Source organism: Trachypithecus francoisi, unplaced genomic scaffold, assembly GCF_009764315.1.
Source record: "Trachypithecus francoisi isolate TF-2019V2 unplaced genomic scaffold, Tfra_2.0 Lachesis_group4, whole genome shotgun sequence".
NCBI lineage: Eukaryota > Metazoa > Chordata > Mammalia > Primates > Cercopithecidae > Trachypithecus > Trachypithecus francoisi.
In genome coordinates this window covers 31,716,436-31,735,547 of record NW_022681469.1, presented here as the reverse complement: position 1 = coordinate 31,735,547, position 19,112 = coordinate 31,716,436, and the positions used below count along the sequence as shown (strand labels likewise).

Genomic DNA, 19,112 nt, shown 5'->3' with positions numbered 1-19,112 from the left:
AATGTTAATCTCCTTTGGCAACACCCTCAAAGACACACCCAGGAACAGTATTTTGCATCCTTCAATCAAGTTGACACTCAGTATTAACCATCACAGAACTTAACCCCCAGATGATGTTATTAAGAGGTGAGGACTCTGGGAGGCCCCACCTTCATGGCTGGGATTATTGCACTTTTAAATAGGTTGAGGGAACAAGTTTAGCCCACTTCAGCTCCTTCCAACCTGTGAAGACGCAGCAACCAGGCACCATCTGTGGAGTAGAGGGCAAGTCTTTACCAGACACCAAGTCTGTTGGCACCTTGATCCTGGACTTACCAATCTCAAAAACTGTGAGAAATAATTTTCTATCATTTACAAATTACTTGGTCTAAGGTATTTTGTTATAGCAATGGGAATAGACTAATACAACGCTATATTTCAGTATTGGGGATAATTGGATTAAACTAATAATTTCACTATTACCCCATAATCAAAAATAATGGTAGCATTTATTTGGCTGAGTCAGTTTCATACTTAGAGTATGGGAATAAGAATTGTTCCATTATAAAGGTCACAACCTTACATAATGCTCGCCCTTATATAATAGTCACAGCCCTATTTTTGGACCGGCAGAGCCAGCATAAAAAGTGTTATCATTACACAAACAAATACAGCACTTTAGAGGTGTTTTTAAGGACAGAAATATATTTTCAATTCTATTACTATTTTTCAAACAGCTGAGGCTAAACAGATTCCAAGTGCCCTGCTTCGCTGTTTTTGAGCTGTCAAAAAAAATGAATCAACTGACTACAGTCACGTATCTAACCCAAACATAGAATTTCCCAGGAAGTCTGAGGTTATTTGGGTCAAGTTTCTATGGTATTTGATCTACAGCCTGATAATATAGCTTTTGTTCTGTATGAGCACACTAGGACACAGTGTTATTTTTTAACTGAGACATAAAAACCAAAGTAACAATCTACTTGTATTCATTGTCAAGTTTTCATATCATTATAGCCAAAGAAATGAAAACCTCTCCCAACCAGCCTGCTTCTACTAATACACACAGTGATCTTTGATGTAAATGTCACACATGCTCACTTTAGGCTTCTGGTCAAATTTGCATGAGGACAATTAAATTCTGAGGTCCTGAATCTCCTCTGTAAATTCAACAGATAGATTTCTCTTCTTGTACGAAGCTCTTGTTTGCTATTGTTCTGAGCTACTCAACAGCTGCAATTCTGCAACCCACTGGATGTTGAAGGGTATAATAATTGTACTGAGGGATACAAATGTACGTAAACTCAAAGCCCAGTGCTGTCTCTATGGTGATACACTTATCCACATTCCTCCTACCCTCATGACACAGCCCTCTTCTCCAAATACCTGGACCTTCACTCAATTTACCTTCCCTTATACACCCTAGATGTGCACCTTAGATGTGCTCTGTTATGGTAGCCACTAGCCATATGTGGCTACTGAGCACTTGACATGTGGCTAGCCTAAACTACTGAGATGTGCTAAGTACAAAATTACCTACTAGATTTTGAAGACTTAGTATGACAAATGTAAATACCTCAGTAATTTTATATCAACCTGCTGAAATATTTTGCATATATCAAGTTAAATAAAAACATATATTATACACTGGAAAGTTTTAAATTATGTGTGTAGCTCACATTATTGGATAACACTGAGTTGGCTAATTTTAGGTTCTCTTTCCCTGACTCCATTCTACTGAGCTTTCTTCAATTAACACATAAATTGGGTCTTCTAATTTTATCCTTTATCTCTTAGTCTCCTTTCCTATCCTTTTGTTTTTTCTGTGCTGCATTCTGGGTAATATCTCATATTTATCTTCCAAATCATTGATTCTTTCATCACTAGGTCTAATCTACTGTTAATCCATCCATCCACCCCATTAGGTTTTATGTTTACTTTGTTTTGATGTCTTGAATATGGTTTTGTTTATTGAACTTCCACACAAGATTTCATCTGGTTTAGAAAAATATTGGAAACCATTAGGTAATTTCTACTAATGCTGAATACATGCATACTCTGTCACCAGCAATTCTATTCCTAAGAATAAACCCAACAGGAATAAATGATAGCCCAAAACTGAAAATTACCCAAATGCCCAACAGCTGTAGAAGGGAATAAATTGTGGCATATTCACACAATAGAATACTAAATTAAATAAGAAAAGTATAACTATATGGAAAAATATGATGTTCGTTTATCCTTTTTTATATGTTGAGAGACAAAGGTCACATACAAAAGATTATATAGTATATAAATCATGAATAAAATGTTTTTAACAGGCAAAATTAAAATGGTATTAGAATTCAGGATACTTGTATAATAGTCACACCCCTATTTTGGATACTGGTTGACCTTGGAGTAAACGATTACATGAAGGGAATGGAAAGGGGGTTTATGAGATACTGGTAATGTCCTGTTCCTTGATCTGAATGCTGGTTACATAGTACATTAATTTATGGAAAGTTATCATGGTATATCCTTATGATTTTTAAACTGTGCATATAATTTAACAGTATAATAAACTCAAACTCTTATCAGTGGTTTTCAGAAAAATATATTTGGATGTTGTATTAGTCTGTTTTCACACTGCTATAAAGAATTACCTGAGAGAGGGTAATTTATGAAGAAAAGAGGTTTAATAGACTCACAGTTCCAAGTGGCTGGGGAGGCCTGAGGAAACTTACAATCATGGCAGAAGATGAAAGAGAAGCAAGGCACGTCTTACATGGCAGCAGCAGAAGGAGAGTGATGGGGGAAGTGCCGCAATTTTAAACATCAGATCTCGTGAGATCTCACTATCACAAGAACAGCATGGGGAAAATCTGCCCCCATGATCCAATCACCTCCTACCAGGTCCCTCCCCTGACAGGTGGGGGATTACAATTGGAGATGAGATTTGGGCAGGGACACAGAGTCAAAGCACATCAAATGTTAAAACCTTTTTTTTTTTTTTCCTTTTGAGTTGTCAGTTTTGAACATAATTTTATTTCCAAAATTTCATTTTGTTTCCTTTTCAAATTCTGCCTAGTCATTTTTAATAGCTTTTTGCTCATGTTTTCAAATCCATCTTTTATTTCTAGAAACATTTTAAGGACATTTCATTTATATTCTGACTGATAATTCTTAAATTCAAGTTCTTGGGAAGTCTAATTCTACTGTTTGTTGTTTCCACTGATGGCTTGTTTACTCTGTGTAACTGGAAACTTTTCATTGTGAAGTCATATGTGGTTGATTTTAATCTGTGAGAATTCTAAAGATCCCCAGCTGTGGGAACATTCCTACAAAGCGGATTCTCTTCCGATTGTGCTGGAATCCTGAGTCTCTCTCAAACTGGAATTATCTTAACAATTCTTTTGTTTCAGTTTTCCTGGACAGCATATGTGGATAATGTGAGTTTAAGTCCTAAACCTTCATGAGTTCAGAATTCTCAGGAGAGACATTTCCCCATCCCCAGCCAAGGCCAGAACAATTTCTCATAGCAATGTTTCTTTGCCAAATGGATTTTTCTAGTCCATCTTTTCATTGAGGGTGTAGATGTTCAAGATTCCTGGCTTTTGCAGACTCTTAATCAGTTCCATTGACCTTGTAGTGCCCAAGTCCTCACCTTCCATTCCACAGCGCACCCCTATTCATCCCTGTTGAATGGCAATTAAAACCAAAGCTTTCAGTTTGTCTGCACACACCCCCAAGGCAGCCCATATCTTAGATCCTCACTCACCACCCTGGTGTCAGCTCTCTCTCCATTTTTGCCTCTGTAGAGATTTACCTTCAATTTTTATGAGCTTAGCTACATATTTAAAAAGTTGTTTGTTATATTACATTCAGCATTTCTCAGTGTGTGTAATTGGGAGAGTTTCTCCAAATATCCATTCTTCATAACACTAGAAGCAAAAGTTCAACAGGCCTTCTCTACCTGATGTTTAACAGGTAGTGAGGCAGTCATTTCAGGGGCTTTGAAGAGGTCCTACTCTGTTACCTTCCAGCTTAATTACAACTGCATTTTCTAGAACTAAAACAAATGTTTAACGTGAGCAGAGGTGAGGTGAGGTGTCAACCAATCAATTTTCACAATATGCTACCACCTACCATTCAGTGGACTTGCTAAAAAGTCACCCAGCAGAGAGATCCTTGCCACTTTTTTATGCCAAAGGATCAAATAATGCAGAAACCATTCATTCATACAATAAATATTCACCAAGAATCTGCTCTTTGCAAGGTACAAAGTGCTAGGCAAACAAAAGTGATTAAAACATGAACTTGGCCCTCAAACAGTTTAGCTAGGATGCCTAAAAATTTTCTTGCCTTAAGTGCAAATTGATCAATAAGTAGAGATTGCCTGGAGCATTGTATTAAGAATCTGAGGCTGGGCGTGGTGGCTCACGCCTGTAATCTCAGCACTTTGGGAGGCCGAGGGGGGCGGATCACGAGGTCAGGAGATTGAGACCATTCCGGCAAGTACGGTGAAACCCCATCTCTACAAAAACTACAAAAAATTAGCTGGGCATGGTGACACGCACCTGTAATCCCAGCTACTCAGGAGGCTGAGGCAGGAGAATTTCCTGAACCAGGAGGCAGAAGTTGCAGCAAGCCAAGATCGCACCATTGCACTCCAGCCTGGGCGACAGGGCAAGACTCCATCTCAAGGAAAAAAAAAAAAAAAAAATCTGAGGACAAGCCTAGACTCAGTAATTAAAAGTGAGTGATCTGTTAAAATACAAACCACACTATGCCATTTCCCTGTTGAAGCACCTCTAACAGCTTCCCATTACTCCTAGGTTGTAATCCTCTTAGATGTGGCCCTGCCCATCTCCTAGTCTTCCTCTTGTTCACTCCATTCTAACCATACTAGCTTCCTTCTGCTCTTCAAAGGTGCCTAGTCCAATCTCACTTGAACTCTTTTGCACATATTCCTCCTCCCACCTAGAATATTCTTAGTTCTATTACATGGGTCCCACATCTCATCGTCTGAGTCTCAGCTTAAATGAGATACACTTTGAGAGGGTGCTTCCCTAGAGACCCCATAAAAAGGATCTCTCCCACCATATCATTTATCTGTCACATCACACCCTTTTTAAATTTTCTTCATCGTCCATATCAGTATCTTGAATTATCAAGTTATTTGTATATTTTCTCATTTATTCCTTACTTTTCTCTATATTCTCTAAATGTACCTGGCATATGTAGTGGGTGCTCTGTGGTATACATATGGATGAATATAAATAAATGGATAAATGGTCAATGATGTCTGCAAGCATGCAAAATAGAGTGGCTCTACTTGTACCACCTAAGTGCATCAGAGGAAAGGTGACAGTAGCAAAAAATGTCAACTAAGTGCAAAAACTGGCATTAGGTTCAGGAGTGACCAAAGGGGGCATAATGAACTCTGTTGGGAGCAAGTGTAGGACACAGGCAGGGAAACTGTCCCTGAAAAGGCAGCTTATCAAAGGCCCTAAAGAAAAGCTGGAAGTTACTGGCAAGCATGGTGCAGAAAAGCATCCAGACAGAAAAAGTACACGCAGCAACAAGCAGGTGTGAGATTCCTCCTTACTTCATTCTGTCACCCCGAATTCAGGGAATACAGAACTTCCCAAAGGTTCCAGTTTTGGTCCCTTGTCGAGATGGCCAGGTGGCCAAATATCGAAGTCCTGTTTCAGACTTTCCCATCAACTAATCATATGGTTTCTAAGAGTCATTCTACCCCCTGAGGACCCCCATCTTCAGCAGCTGTAAAACCAAGATGCGGCTCGTGGGTCTCTCAAATCCCTTCTGTCTCTGCAGGTCTGTTAGATACTCCTGTGTTTACTCCAGCACAAATTCTGAATTGGCCAGTACTGGAACTGTAAAATGTATTGACTCCTTTTAGTGATTTCTTTTGTGCTGGTTTTTGTTTTTTAATGATTAAGAGATAGTCTACAGAATATCTGTGTTCCACTCTGTCACTCAGTTATAGCTAAACAAATCGACTGTAAAATTAAGCTCTGAATTTTGGAAAAGTCCAAAACCTTGCACATGCCACCTCTGGCCAGTCTGAAGTCCACTGCTCCATATCACTGAAAGCCCTTCTTTAGAATGCAGGTGACTGGGTCCAACCATTTACCATCCAACCCCCCATAGCCACTGAATTAGCATCCCTCATGAATGGGGCCCAGAAATCTACATTGTCAACATTGGTAATGCCCAGTTAATTCCTTCTTATTCACCCTCAAGGAGAGAATCACTACCTCTTAGCTTCACTCTGTTCCAGGATAAAAACAAAACAATAACCAAAACACTAACAGTGGCCAGCATGCATTGAGTGCTTCTTATGTGTGGTGATTTGTCCCAGGCTTCTGACTCCCTGTCATGCCCCAACGGTGTTGAATTATTTGCCCAGGTTCACATAGCAACCAGCTGGGGAATCAGGATTTGAGTCCATGTTCTTTGGACTCCAGCATCCATGTAGCCAACAGCTAACTACACCACAGCAGGGTACAATGCTTAAGAGCTTCATTCAGCTCTAGCGTCGGACTTGATGAGTTCAAATCCCAGCTGCACCATTTACTAGCTGTGTGGCCTTGGGCAAGTTATTTTGCCTCCTTCAGCCTCAGTTTCCTCAATGTAAGGTGAGGATAATAAGCATTGCTATTTCATAGGGTGCTTGGTTGTGAAGGACAACTGAGGTGACTCCAGTAAAATGCTGAGAAGGGAAACTGGTGCATAGTGAGCATCAGCCATGATGATCCAGCCTCCCTTTCTCCAGGCTTGGGCTCGCTGGGGCCTGGTAGTGGTCCCAAAGGAAATCTCTGCCAAGCATGAGCAGACGGAACTGAAGAAAATCCATCCTCTCTGCTGGAAAGCAACCCACAGCCCATGGTCTACTGACAGTGGGTCAGTAGTGTTGTCTTTGGAGATAAAGTATGGCACATTATTTGAACTTAAATGTTCAAAGGGCATCAACTCCTTTCTAGCACAGAACAGTTTCAGCCTTGCTGCTTCTTTTTCTTTCATGCCTCCTAATGGTTCTGTCTGTCATTATGAACCTTTCAGCTCTGCTTCCACAAAGCACAGAGGGATCCCATCCTTTAATCCTCAAAATAGTTTGTCTTTATAGTTTGGCAGGTAAGAGTTGGTTGCAGCAGTAACTCCTGAAACCTGCCTTTCATTATGCCAAGAACTGCAATGTGTTTGCCACATCAAAGCATGAGTGGTAACAAATGCCTTCCGATGGTGAGAACTGCTCTTTATGGTCTGCTTTCCAAGTGTCCTCTTGACACAGAAGAACATTTTTTTACTAACATCAATCATCATTAGTAGCAAATGGTGATATCTGTATCTGTCCAGGTGACATCTCAGCCAAGGAAGGAAGCCACATCCTGAGAATGTCAGCTGTTACCTCAAGACTGAAATACAGAAGGTTACCTCAAGACTGAAATACAGTAAAGAACTTTTATCTTTCATGACAGAAATTATTCCATAAGTCCTATTTTTACTAAATCTTCTGAGGTACTTAAAATTATTAATTTTTTATTGTAAATAAAACTAGTTTTAGAGTCATGCATATTTTATTCTTTTATTTTTGAGACAGGGTCTCGCTCTGTCACCCAGGCTGGAGTACAGTGGCATGATCCTAGCTCACTATAGCCTTGAAATCCTGTTCCAGTGGTCCTCCCACCTCAACCTTCTGATCAACTGAACTACAGGAATGCACCACCAAACCCAGCTAATTTTTAATTATTTTTTTGTAGAGGTGGGGGTCTCACAGTTTGCCCAGATTGCTCTCAAACTCCTGGCCTCAAGTGATGTTCCTGCCTAGGCCTAAAATTTTAAGTAAGTCCCTATTTATGACCACAGATATTTTGAGAGTCCATTGCCACACTAGCCTTATGTAAATTCAGCGATGCAGCCATGAACCACTATACCCATCCCAAAAGCTCCACCCAAGGCAGACAAGGCATCTGAGGGGGCACAAGCCCGAGCAGACCACCATGGATCTGCTGACCTGGGAGCAAACAGACTCCTCCACCCACTCAGCAATACCTGAACTTGGCAGGACCCAGCAAACAAACACCTCACTCCTTGGTAAGACTTTCCTTTTGCTTCACCAAAGTGGAACCTTCCCTCTGCCCCAATGTACTGAATTGATACCACTATTTCAGCAAGAGAAACTGAGCAAAACATTGACCACTTGTGTTAGAGAACAATGAAATATTCTCATCAGAAACCCTATCCTAGAGAAGGAAACTGTCTGCAGTAGAGCAAGGAGCTCCACTATCTTCGGAGAGCTCCAGGACTGACATTGCCAAGGTCTTCCCAACTTTACCTTCTCTCACTAGTCCCTAGAGCTGTCCAGTTCCTGCACATGGACATATATGAAAATACAAAAACATATGCCTCCTCCACTAACCAAGGCAAAAGCTGCAGTAATAGTAAAAGAACTATCAAGTCAAGGAATTATCTTAAAATGTTACTGATAACATTAACAAATTACAAAAAAAAGGATCTTTAATAAGCCTTCCATCTAATGAAGGATAGGATGAAAATCACGAAAAAATGTTGACAGAATACAAAAAGCTGAAGTTCAGACACTGAACACATTCTTTTCGTGATTTATTTATTTATTTATTTATTTATTTATTTATTTTATTTATTTATTTATTTATTTATTTAGAGACAGGGTCTCACTCTGTTGCCCAAGCTGGAGTGCAGTGGCGCAATCATGGTTCACTATAGCCTCTACCTCCCAGGCCCAAATGATCCTCCCATCTCAGTCTCCCAAGTAGCTGGGACTATAAGTGCATGCCACCACGCCCAGTTAACTTTAAAAAAAAAAAAATTGTAGAAACAATGTCTCAATATGTTTCCCAGGCTGGTCTCAAACTCCTTGCTCAAGTACTCCCCGTACCTTGGCCTCCCAAATAGCTGAGATTACAGTTGTCAGCCACTGTGCCCAGCCGCTGAACATATTTAGCCAAACTTCTCACCAGAGTAAATCCCATTGTAACCACTTAGGCAAGGTTGGCTCCTCCCAGAATCTGCTTTCTAGGCTCAGTCCTTCACGTGGTCTTCCTCACTGTCCCCTTGGTCACCAAGCCATGTAGCCCTTCCACCATTTGCCCATGAAGGTATAATTCTGGTCCCTAGCCCCCAAGGTAAGGAAGCCTCTTCACTTCCAGGTCCCCAAAGGCACCTGCCTGGGCCACTAGCCATGCGGCAGTAACTTCATACTTCCCTACTTTGCTCTTCTTGAAGGTTTCTATGGTCCAACCATAGGCCAAGAAGCCCTGGTCTTACTAAACCAAGTGTTCTGAAGCAACTCACCTGAGTCAAACAGCCCTTAAAAGTCTACCTATGCCAATCCTGTCATTTACATGTAAGGCAGAAAGGCTGAACGACTTGCTCAAGGTCATAAAGAAAATTAAGGAGTACAAGCCAACCCTCCTGTTACCCAGGCCAGTGGTTTTCACATGGTACCACTGATGAAGCCTGGGGCTGTAGACCCCTTTGAGCCCTGCCCAGGATTCCTTTTCCACCTGTCACCAGTGCTACTGCTAACCTCAGACCTCTAACCTTCTTCAGAGAACCACTCTTGGGTGATGGAGCCACCTTGCCCAAGTGTGCCTGGGAATTATCACTTAGGACCAGGTTGTCTGTAGCTCAAGACTGGTTGATGTAAGGATACAAAATTCCTACTTTCTTCCCTCAAGGCAGAACACATCCTGCTGTGATTGATGCTTCAGAGCATCCACAGGATCAGGCTCAGGATGGACCTCACCTGAAAGTGCATCCTTTCTCCTAAGAATGCTTGTTAATAACTCATTTTGCTAAGATTCTCCTATATTCAGCTCTGCTTCTAGGGAATGTAACCTGACACTGGGGTTTTCTATGAGCATTCCAAGCAAGTATACTGGTCCAGGCCCCACAGTGCTCAAATGGCCTGCATGACGATCTTTATCCACTGCCCATCAACATTCAATCCAGTCCCTCAGTCAGGAATACCCCCCTTGTCCCTTCCAGCCTAGAAGTCCACTCTTCTCCTGGGAGAAGCACCAAGTCCTTCCCTCCTGCCCTCTCTACTCTCACCTGACTTGTAGTTAGGAGCTGAAAGAAACTCTGAAATCAGCGAATCATTATCGGCAGCATTCCCTAAAATATTTAGTCTTCGGTGCTCCTTAGGAAGCAGAGAAATGCCCCCCAGTGTCCCTTAATTTGCTTCTTACATGGTGAAATCTTTTTTAAACAGAGAATGAGGGTTTTCATTACAGCATTAACATCACCAACATGCAGTGGCTCATGCCTGTAATCCCAACACTTTGGGAGGCCAAGGCAGGTGGATCACTTGAGGCCAGGAGTTCGAGACCAGCCTGGCCAACATGGCAAAATCCCATCTTTGCAAAAAATATACAAAAAGTAGCTGGATATGGTGGCACATACCTATGGTCCCAATTATTCAGGAGGCTGAGGCATGAGAATCCCTTGGACCCAGGAGGCGGAGACTGCAGTGAGCTGAGATCATATTACTGCACGCCAGCCTGGGTGACAGGGTAAGACCCTGTCTCAAAACACAAATCACCAACAAGCCACCCATTGCTTTTGAAAATACTCTACCCTACTTTCGCAGATGAATCATTGTTCTTGCTACTTGTTCTAACTGATATTCTTATCTGGATACAAAATTTGGGATAAAAAGGCTTGTCACTCTGGAGGAATTATTTAACTATGACTTGTTTACATAAAACAGCATCCTAGAAAATGAGTTTGCACTGGTTTCTTTCACAGTAGAGATCAGATTATGGACAAAATATCTGGAGAACTTATAACCTGCTTTGTAACAATAATGGTTATTCATGTATAGTGCCTGATACGTTCCAGGCACCAGAAATATGTCTATTCTAATCCTCACAACAGGTGGGGACAATATTGGTCAGAGAAATTAAATAACTTGATCAAGGTTAAGTAACAAATACCTGGTAGAAACAGGATTTGAACCCAGATCTGTCTACCCACAAAGCAAGTGACTAGGCTACTTCACTGCCTATACCTCCTGTTCTCCAGTGCTTGAGATTGGTTCTACCCTGCAGCAGTTCCTGTTCCAAGTTAAGCTTTGTACAAGAATTACCGGATGTTCTTGAAAGCACACCCTGTTCTCTGACCTTGAGAGTGGAACAAGAAGAACAGCATCTGGTGTAGACAAACGTAAGGATCAAGAGGGGCTTTGACAGGAAGGCAGAGTGAATGTTCTCATCCCTGTTTCTCCCATAGGTCTAGCTAAAAACTGAGCATTATATCTAAAACAAGAGTAAGAAGACATTGAAAGGTGGGGAGCTGCCAAGCGGGTTAAGGACCTCAGGACCCAGGGAATGACATGACAACAAGTTCCTGAATTTTGTTTTTCCCTCATGTATTTCCTCATCTATACTTGAAAAGCCAGCAACCTGGAAACACCAATACACACAGAGCAAAAAAAAAAAATAAGCAAAAAACCTCCTCTCTTTGTCCAAAGAACCAGGAAAGGGGCAGCCTAGCTCCTTTTAGACTGAAGAAAAAAAATGGAAACTTTTAGATAACCACTCTACTCCAAACATACCACACACACACACACACACACACACACACACACACACACAAAACCGGTGGACCCACCCACACAAGCAAAGACCTAGTGGGGAACCTAGACAGTAGTGAGGAGCCCCAACACCCTCACCAGGATAGTTTCTGAGAGACTGAGTGTGGAGGCTGGACTTTCATCTCTGCTGGGTGGCAACTTGGCTGCAAAGGTGTCAGAAGAGGCTGGTAGAGAATCAGGTCTTAACCGCCACCACTCAGCAGTAATGAAGCCATTCCAACAGTGGGAGTGGAGGTCACATGGAGAACCGTAACAGGACCCCTCCTCCTGGCAGCCAGATGGATATTGGTTTCAAAGAGCAACTGCAAATGTTCTTGAAACAAAAAACTACAAAGAACTAGCAAAGTAATGAGAAGTATCAGCAAAGAAACAGAAGATAGAAGAACCAAGTAGAAACTCTGGAACTAAAATATATTATATTTTTTATTTTTTTATTTTTTTTATTTATTTATTTTTTTTTTTTTTTTGAGGCAGAGTCTCGCTCTGTCGCCCGGACTGGAGTGCAGTGGCCAGATCTCAGCTCACTGCAAGCTCCGCCTCCCGGGTTTACGCCATTCTCCTGCCTCAGCCTCCCCAGTAGCTGGGACTACAGGCGCCCGCCACCTCGCCCGGCTAGTTTTTGTATTTTTAGTAGAGACGGGGTTTCACCGTGTTAGCCAGGATGGTCTCGATCTCCTGACCTCGTGATCCGCCCGTCTCGGCCTCCCAAAGTGCTGGGATTACAGGCTTGAGCCACCGCGCCCGGCCCTAAAATATATTATAAATGAAATGTAAAAACAAAAAACAAACAAAAAAAAAACTCTGGGTTCAACAGCAGAATAAAGATAAAGAGAACAGAGGCCAAAAAAATCTGTGAACTTATAGATAAAACAGTTACCCATAAACAACCAAAATAAATTAGACTGGGGAAAAAAATGAACTAAGCCTCAGAGAGGTGTTGAACTACAAAAAGATGTTAAAGGTAGGTCATCTGACTCCCAGAAGGACAGGAAAAAGAGGGTGGGGCTAGAAAAGTATTTGAAGAAATAATGGCTAAAAACTTTTCAAAGGTGGCAAAAGACAGAATCAAGAATCTGAGCACCAAACAGGATAAACCCAAAGAAATCCACACCAAGATGCATCACAGTCACACAAAAAGACAAAGGAAAAAGCCTTGACAGTAGCCAGAGAGAAATGATGCATGAAGCCATAGGGGAAGAACAATTTGAATGAAAGAAGATTTCGCAGGAGAAACCAAGGAGGTCAGTAGGAAGCAGTGCAACATTTTTAAGTGCTGAAAGAAAGGAACTATCAATCCAAAATTCTATATCCAGAGAAAATATTCTTCAGGGATGACATTCTCAGATGAAGTAAAACGAAGAGGATTTGTCACTAGCAGACCTGCCCTAAAATAATGACTAAAGGAAGTTCTCAAAACAAAAAGGAAAAGATAAAAGAAGAAATGTCTTGGAACATTAGGAAGGAAGAAAAAAACATGGCAAAAATATAGATAAATACAATCAAGTTTGCTTCTCCTGTTGAGTTTGCTAGATTCAGTTGATGATAAAATCATAACCCTATCTAATGTGGTTCTCAAGGTATGCAAAAGAAATATCCAAGACAATCATATAATTGTAAGGGTAAAGGGAGGTAATGTTTTTCTTTTGCAGAAACAAGGTCTTGCCATGTTGCCTAGGCTGGTCTGAACTCCTGAACTCAAGCAACCTGCCCGCCTCAGTCTCCTAAAGTGCTGGGATTACAGGTGTGAGCCCCTGTGCCTGGCCCATGTCTAGGTTTCTATACTTCACTGGATCTAATAAAATGACAATAATAGTAGGCAACGATAAATCATGTATGTCTACATGTTTAAAAAGCTATATCAAAAGATACACTCTAAAGCAATATAGATAAATGAAAATTGGATTCTATAACATGTTCAAGGAACCCACAGAACAACAGGAAAAGGTCCAAGGAGAAACTGAAGAGGAGGAATGAAGGCATCTGCCCCTCTTCTGCCAGGGTCACTTTAAAACTAGACCCTTTTCACAAGGCGGGGAGCACAGTCATTTCTGCTGTTCTGGGGGTACCTCTCGGGTGGGACAGGGATGAACCCACCAGTCTTTTCCACAGAGCTTTGTCTTGCATTGGTGAATGTGTGCCCCGGTGCTCATGGAAGGCTTTTCTCAAAGCGCTCAGGCTGACCTGCCAGCACACCCAAAGGGGCTCCTTATCAAGGCGCAGGGTCTCAGCTCACCTTCAGCATGGCGGAGGTCACTCCTGGGGGAGAACGGTACATTTGCATTCTGTTTACAAAAAGCCAAAAGCTACGCTTTGTGTGCAACCTATCGGCTGAAAAAAAAAAAAAAAAAAAAAGGAACTAAGGTAGCTTTGAGAATGATCTGATGCAGCTAGGGCAGGCGGAAGAAAGAAACGCAACAATTTGGAGCAGTGCCCCCAGACACTTAAATGAGCTGAGTACAAATCAGTCGGCCTTGGTAAACTCTACCTATAGAGTAAAAGGATAAAAAGACCTATTTTAAAATAGACATTTTCTGACTTAGAAATACTAAGATAAGGCCGGGCGCGGTGGCTCAAGCCTGTAATCCCAGCACTTTGGGAGGCCGAGACGGGTGGATCACGAGGTCAGGAGATCGAGACCATCCTGGCTAACATGGTGAAACCCCGTCTCTACTAAAAAATACAAAAAACTAGCCGGGCGACATGGCGGGCGCCTGTAGTCCCAGCTGCTTGGGAGGCTGAGGCAGGAGAATGGCGTAAACCCAGGAGGCGGAGCTTGCAGTGAGCTGAGACCCGGCCACTGCACTCCAGCCTGGGTGGCAGAGCGAGACTCCGTCTCAAAAAAAAAAAAAAAAAACAGAAATACTAAGATAAAACAGACACTAAGTTCCAGAGTAGTTGAACCTCCCTTCAATTTTATTAGGGATAGGAGTCCTGAATCTTTCCAGGCAAGAAGGTAGCCCCACAGTCTTGTAGTAAACCGCGTGCTGTTCTGTGTTTCTGGCCCCTTAACTTTGTATCTCCTAGAAGAATGTTTCTAAAAACTTTCCATTACAGTTGCTTATAATGTTTATACTTTAAATATCTATATATAGATATATATCTGGGAAGGTATTTCTATATGTCATTCATTATTCCAAATGTAAGGGTATTTGTACATTACATGTCATTCATTATTTCACATGTAATTTTAATCAGATCAACATAAAAGCATCTTAATATAATCAGTAATAGCACTGGTAACTTTAAATATTAAAATCTACAATAGGGAAAAAGGAGCTTTGATTCATTGTCTCTTTTCAAATTAGCACAATCAACTTGGCACATACCTCCAATCTTTCTGTCCAACCTCTCATGTTCTTTCTGCCTTTTCCCTTGCTTCTCACTCCCCCAACTCATGATATAACAAAGAGAAGGCTGTAGAGGGCAGAGTCAGGGTTGACAAAAAACAAATTCCAATTATTCCTTCTTCCACATATTCAGAAACCTATAGCCTTTTATGAAAACAGTTCTATTTTTTCCCAGGATATCTACTTTTTATGTTTGCCCTGTCTTGAGCCAACTCTAATAGATTTTTCTGTTGAGTTCTGATCTGTACCTGAGATTCTTAAGAGGTATATTTGCAGACAATACCATGAAGATTTCCCAGAATTTTTGGAAACAATCTTCCTTACACCAAAAAGTAAATTGCCCAAGGAAGACTCTCCTCCCTCCTAGGACTTCCTAAGAGCAGAACTGGCACTTGTAAAAACTCAGGAAGGTTGCACAAAATTTGGAAATGGGGTTCCACGGTTTCAATATAATGTTAAATTTGAAAATTAATGCCTCAAGTTAATTGGCTCTTTCTGCCTTGAGCTGATTAGTGAACACTAGAATTCATGCTACAGCTCCCAAGCCATTTGTCTGCAATGCAGGTCTCATGTTCCAAATTCTGCTTATTGCAGTAAAAGATAGTATGCTGACATCATTTCGTGGCCATGGTGCTACAGTGTTTCTACCGGCTTGCACGCTTCTTACAGGTAGGCTGATGTTTATTGTGTTAGTAACATAATGCTGCAACTTTCCACTGGTACACAAAGCTAGTGGTTTTCTAAAGCAGTCCTGGAATTCATTACCATGGAAACAAAAGGTATAAAAAGCTGTTTTTATCTAATAGGAAAATCTAGAGGAACTCTAAAAAAGATCAAAAGTGTTTTCAAAGTAAAGGTAGAGTCAAATACATTATAGTTTAGGCTAAAGGAGCCTTGGAAAGGAATCTCAAGGCAGGTTAACAGAGGAAGGAGGCGGGCTGTATAGTGATGGGAGAAAGCTCAGCAGCACCACTGGGAGGCTCTGAGGCTGGGACAGGGTCGGGCTGCTGACCAAGTCTACCCCCAAAACAGTGGCTGAAAGAACCCAACACTCTCACTCTGCCAAGGTACAGGAGACATGGTTTGAACTCCAGTCTCTCCCCACAGAGGTGAAAATGAGTAGTTTGTTTTTCTGACATTAATAATATCACACACACTCTGGTCCTAATACATCCATCCAACCATTCTAGACTCTAGATTCTAGACATGGAAACGAGAAGTAAATGAAAGAAACTTAATACGAATATGTTCATTTTATCAACTCATCATTTGATCTAGAGCTTGATCCCATGTGTTCAGGAAATGCTGTCACAGGTCCTATTTTAGTTTGGGAAAGGAGTAAGTACAAACCACAAGTATTTATTTCGGCGTTTACAGTGTTTTCCTAACATCCAAATAATTTCACCACATCCTGCCATCGGATTCAAAATAGAATTTTGGATATATTCTTTCTTCCATGGAAAACTTCCTGATTCATAAACTGCTCTGACCATCTGTAATCATACAAACTCTTATCCAGTATCCTCTTCAGAAAACATCTGGAACAATAGGAAGCTCCATCAATGCTGCTAAAGGAATACAATGTTTCTGGAAGCCATGTGATCATTCTGGCAGCAGGGAAGATACATGGGGTCATGGGCAGTCAGACTCCATCCTTGTACCGAGGCCACTGCCCACCATGGATGTGCTGGCCAGCCCATCTGCCATTCCAGCCAGCAATATACTGAGAGTATGAGGCTTACAGAGCTGAAGTCCTCTGCATTAAAAGGCTTAATTTTCCTGCTCAAAGGCAGTCTTTTAGAATGGCAAGGAAAAATTATTTTAACTTAGAATGGGGTTAAACTAACAGCAGGACTGTGTTTAGAGAAAGGAAACCATACAGAAATAATTTGAAAATATACCATCTAAAAGGCAGTAAAAAGCAATGCTTGAAAACATGAACTTTTGAGTCCATCAGACACACAGGTTTGAATATCACATGGCCACTTACTTTCCAGGTAACCTCAGATAAGCCTCAGTTCCTCATCTGAAAACCATACCTATCTGACAGAATTGTGGTAAGGATCCAATAAGATCAGGCATGTTATGTGTTTAGCATAGTGCCTGGCATATGGGAAGCTGTCAATAAACATTACCTCTTGCACTGTTTCTGTTATAGGGAGCAGGTGATGTTTAGCCTGGAGAACTGAAGGCTCAGGAAGAACAGGGTCTTCAAACACCTGAAGGACTGTCTCATGAAAAAGACATGCACAAGACAGGAGAATTGAGCAGAGAGATGTTTAAATCAAATCGAAGAACAAAGACAGCATTGAATCACCACCTATTGAGGGTCTTACTTCAATAGATTTTGGTTTGGATGAGAGGCATAACAGAAAACCTCAAAAATCTCTTCCAATTCTAAGGTTTCATAATTCCAAGCATTTGGAGAATGAGGAAAAATAATCACTTTAAAAAAAAAAAAGAAAACTATTTTGTGCCAAGCTTCCTGAAACATCTTTAAAATGTCCAAATATCCATGAATCACACGGTATTATCCATTTTATTTGAAAACCATGGAACTCTACTACCGAACTTCATTCTAAGTTGTTTAAGACAAAGTACAACGCAAAACTATCTACTTTTCTTTCATAAAACCATTTTCTAGATGGGCATAGATTCTTTGGGGGGATTTCTTATCATGCAGATATTTTACATCAAAATCTAAACTTGTACCACTTAACTGCATGAATTATTAATGCTATTAAACATCATAACATCTTTTAAAAATAAGGTGTTAAATATTTATTCATCAATCCTGTACCATTACAATATTTTAGATCAGTGATTTAATATCTGAAAAAAATTATCACATACTATGCATAACACTGATCAGTAGAGGCTGAAATTTTACTGTAACTTCAATCCAAAAATACATTTTTTAATTTTAGTTCTCCATAATTCAGAGAAATAGTTAAGGGTAAATATAAGTCTTAATCAAAATCCCTATTCTCCCAGCATGTGCTAAACCTACCCTGCTTCACATGCAGACCCTTGGCCCCAAACAATCCCAAGAGGATGTTGGCTCAGAGCAGCAAGGAGCCGACAGATGGGGCATTCAGTAAAGGAGTGGTGCCGGGTTTTTTCATTTTTGTTAGAGATGAAAGCTGTGGGAAAAATATTCTCCACTTAATCTATTTTATTTTCAGCAAGGTTTTACCTGTAAATATTAATTTATATACCAGCAAAACTCACTAGATGCTTGAGCTACATGAATATAAATGAAATAAAGCTATCCAAACTAAAAAATGAAATTTCCTGTATCTTCCTTTCTCAGGCAGAGGAAAAATATCCAAGAATTTAAAATTTTATACCAGTGGTTTCAAAGACAACAAAAGATCTCATATTGAGCTCTCATTTAAATAGGTGGGGTTACCAGGGTAGAAATTACAAGTTAAAGTGCTGCAGCATAAAGAAGAAAAATAATCATTTATGCCATTTTCAGTACAAAACCTATTTCCAAATCATCAAAACTCTTTACACTTGGAATATTGTCAAATCTCCAATTTTTACCTTGCTGAGATCTATGACCACCTTTGGAAACAGAGACAGTGTAGGTATGATTACTCCCTGTGGTTAGGAAAATGGAAAAGAACCATCAGTCCCTCAAGAATGGTTATTCTTATTGGAATGAAGCAAATAAAATCAATTCATTGGCAATGCATTTAATTTCTCTCTCAGCAATTAATTGTGTATCTACATTGAATAACAGTGTAAACAGTCAAGATATGCATGTGGCAAATGAAAAATAAAGCAAAATGTTTTGTCTTAAGTTACATGGATTCCCAGAGTGCAAAGGATGGGGAAAGAGTCAGGGGAGGGATTCTCCTAGGTTTGAAAACACTTTCCTTAAATGCAACAGCAATTCACCTGTTTAGCTGTTCTACAATGCTGATTAAAAGGGTACAGCATTGTGCCCTCTAGGTGTTCTGTGCCCACTGGTTTGGGTTTCTACTGGGACTCCCAGTTTTGACTCCAACCTTCCTCATTTTTAATCCTTCTAGAGACTCCTAAAATAATCATTTGAAGTTTTGTCATAGCAGAGAGATGCTGTGAGAGGGGGAAAGGTTTCCACGTACTTCCACCCCCACATAGCTGAACATGAG

At 40.7% G+C, this 19,112-nt stretch overlaps 1 protein-coding gene and 1 long non-coding RNA gene across 3 annotated transcripts in view; one reads left to right on the top strand and one right to left on the bottom strand.

Annotated features, from left to right (window-relative positions):
- Positions 1 to 19,112, bottom strand: part of GRM8 (glutamate metabotropic receptor 8) — an 832,302-nt gene that overhangs the window by 790,469 nt on the left and 22,721 nt on the right. The gene's annotated exons all lie outside the window — the stretch shown is intronic.
- LOC117072756 lies at positions 3,118 to 18,670 on the top strand. The gene is made up of 3 exons (XR_004432940.1): positions 3,118 to 3,410; positions 7,586 to 7,827; positions 17,129 to 18,670. It is a non-coding gene; the product is annotated as an uncharacterized LOC117072756 (long non-coding RNA).